The 3,355-nt window shown below is 33.7% G+C and overlaps 1 long non-coding RNA gene across 2 annotated transcripts; it reads right to left on the bottom strand.

Annotated features, from left to right (window-relative positions):
* Positions 1 to 355: 355 nt before the first annotated feature.
* Positions 356 to 2,723, bottom strand: LOC118480442. Of its 2 annotated transcripts, XR_004862750.1 has the most exons (3): positions 2,667 to 2,720; positions 2,450 to 2,538; positions 356 to 1,496 (listed from the first exon to the last, which is right to left on the bottom strand). It is a non-coding gene; the product is annotated as an uncharacterized LOC118480442 (long non-coding RNA). The 2 variants fall into 2 exon arrangements; XR_004862749.1 differs by having other exon boundaries at positions 356 to 2,538; positions 2,667 to 2,723.
* Positions 2,724 to 3,355: the final 632 nt, after the last annotated feature.

Raw genomic sequence — 3,355 nt, 5'->3', positions numbered from 1 at the left:
AACACGAACAAAAAAAATGTTCGTTTAATTAAAAGAACGAACATCAACACACCTTGTGTCGTTCATTTATGTTCATGAACATTCGTTTATGTTCGTTCATTTATGTTTATGAACGATCATTTAAATTTTAGTAAATACATAAATAGTTAGATTTATATAAATATTAGGTTTTCTAACTATTTATATTAATACTAGTTTAAGAACCCGCAAATTTCACGGGTTACACAAAGTCAATTATATAATTTATACGTGTGTAAATAAAATTTTGAAATGAAAGAGACGTAATACATGCTATTTCATTATGTTATGTACGAATGTACCAATAGCTCTTGATCTTGAAGCCACCATACCATGCTATTTTTAACTCATAGCCAAAATAGACAAAACAGCAAGATGTTATATTGGTTCCTTACAGATCGTAAAGCAACATCCTACAGCAAACAAACATACTACATACAAAGAAATAAAATCTTCGCGAAATAAAATCTTCGCGATTCATTCCATGTCACCCGTGTGCCTTTCGCCATATATGTTTTACCCATTCAAACAATTCATCCTTTATGTCTTCCACCACTTCATAGATCGAAGTGTTCCTTTAATTAAAAGACTTTCCGGTTTCTCGCGTTCCATAAATTCCTTAGAATTTTTAGCCATATAGATGGCTCCTGCCACACTGAATCTGCAGTGCAAAATCGAACCAATAAGTGATCTGTCCACCTCACAAATGCACATGCCATCATGTTTAAATTACCCTATGTTCCCTAAAGCCATTGGTCTATATCATGATTACTCGGACTCGTTTTATTTATAAATGATCTTTGTGAGCTAAAAGTCCGACCAAGCGTGCTTTTCGATTTGGGAACAACCGGTCCTCTTATCAAGTACTTCGAATATCACCTTCATGATGTTCTCAAATCTTCTTCTATACCTTAATTCAACATCATGATCCATGATCCAATGATGTCTTCATATAGAGTAATGCACGACCAGCTATCCCTTGCTCAATTGAAAACATCCAGTTGTAGATAGAGCGAGCAGTCTTATCTAAAACCATCAAAATCACCTACCAAAAACCCTTGATCCTTTAAGTATACGAAAAGTAACTGTATCAAAAATCCATTTATAAAGAGACACCAAACATAGTCCAGTATTTAGGCTACTAAGATAACTTTATCAGAAACACATGATCACTAATCTCAGTATGCTAAAAATAAAGACTTTAACCCACATGATCCTCAATTAATAATTAACAATCAAATCTTAATATCAACAACATATTCTTGGATAAATCAACTTACCCACCACAAAATCTATCACAACAGTTAACACCCATTTGCTAAATAATCAAACTGAACACTACTTTTGTAAAATTAACAAACGATTTGCCTATTGATAAGTAAATTGATAAAAAAAAATAATTGATTCATTACCTAGCTGCTGCTTAGAACAACCGCTTCTATGCCGGTTGCTGTTGCTGCTCATATTCACTCTCACTACTAAAAACAGAAAGTAAAACCTAAATTTACACATGAGATCTAATTATATACATTTTCATTTAAAAATTAAGAGCATAGAACTTGACCAAAAAAAAACGTACATGGAATCGAACCCGATTGAAAAACCCGAAACCGGTTATTTTTGTACCTGGGTATTGTATACCCGTAATCGAACCCGACCCTACCCGTAGGGTATGGATATGTTATACATTTTGAGCACAATACCCATAACCGAAACCGTACTCGATTTATACCCGAAAATACCCGGAACCTGTCAACCCTATACTCGAACCCTGTAATTTGTTTTTAATTACTTTTACAAATTACAAACCTAATTTAATTTCTAAACGAATTTATTATTATGTAAATAAAAAACATATATTTTTTTTTAAAATCCGGTATTAATACCCGGTTATACCCAAACCCGATTATACCCTACCCTGGTACATAGGGTATGACTTTTCTTTTCAATACTCGTACCCGAACCCTACCCGGTTTCTCTTAATACCAGATTTTCCAATATCCAATCATACCCGGTACCGGTATTAACAAAAACCCGATTTGTGCACCTCTAACCACAACCAACTTTTCGTTCTCCACCAATCTCACTATATGCATCGAGGATGTATGCAAATTGCAACAATATAATTAACTCGTTCTTAGAAAACGTATTTATCTATCTAATGATTCCGTCAAAACACTTTCTATCTTCCACTTCAAATCTAATGAACCACTTAACAAAGCAAACTGATGACAACTGTTGACAATACCTTAATAACCAAACGAACTTTTATACAATCACAAAAAATCAACTCATCCTAAATTAGCAGTTGGCTTCAATTACAAATAATCAAACGTAAATCAACTCGTTCATATCTGCCGATATGAAGAATTGACACGAGTCGGCGTTGAGATCTCGTTGTTTCACCAAAAATCAAGAAAAGAAACATTACCTTGACGGATGTCGTCGGAGAAGTTGTGTAGATTGGGGTGACGGACAGGACGACAAACTATTTCTTGAAGGGCTGACAGTAAATCATCTCTACACAGTTATACAATATGCTAATGTTATAATCAAGGATTATACAAACATGGAGCCGCTTGCCACTTTATAAGTTTAACCAAATCAGTTAACAAAATATAATTCTTACAGTAACGATAATCACTTACCTGTTATCCACCAAACGCTTGTGGCCTCTGTAGTCTTTGTCCCATCACCGCCAAAAAAACCTAAGGCCACCGCCTAAAAGACATAAAACTAAAAGAGAAGACAGATAAACAAACATAAAAATCAAATTAAAAGAGAAATATCATACATCAATGAACCCGAACTCGAAGTGTGTGTGAAATTAGGTTTTCAAACTAATATATATGTATGTATGTATGTATATATATATATATATATATATATATAGGAATTGAAAATTATGACAAATGCGAGAATCAGACCGAAAGAAATAAAAAGGAACTCAGTAAAGGAAAACATAAACACTACAAATTTTATAGAAAGATTATCCGAAATGCTCAAATTAAAACCCAGAACTCAGTAAATTAAAGATTATCCCAAATGCCAAAATAGCACAAACAAATCTCATTGCCATTATGCCCAATTCAGGCCAAAAGTTGTTTATTGGCATCTAGTTTTGTTATAGAAAATCCCTCGTAGGCCTTGATTATCCGATCCAACAGGCCTCCCTTTGACCCATTATGTAAAATTACTTTTTTTACATGTAATTTATAGAGATGTTAAAATGGATGGGGGAGTCAGACAGGTTGAGTAACGGGCCAGTGTGGGTAACATTTAGAATGAGTTTTTGTCTTCTATATTCTTGAACCTCACAAATAATTGATGTTCTATG

The sequence above is a fragment of the Helianthus annuus genome, chromosome 7, assembly GCF_002127325.2.
Source record: "Helianthus annuus cultivar XRQ/B chromosome 7, HanXRQr2.0-SUNRISE, whole genome shotgun sequence".
Taxonomy (NCBI): Eukaryota; Viridiplantae; Streptophyta; class Magnoliopsida; order Asterales; family Asteraceae; genus Helianthus; species Helianthus annuus.
The sequence above is the reverse complement of the archived record's forward strand: the minus strand, read 5'-3'. Positions and strand labels throughout refer to the sequence as shown.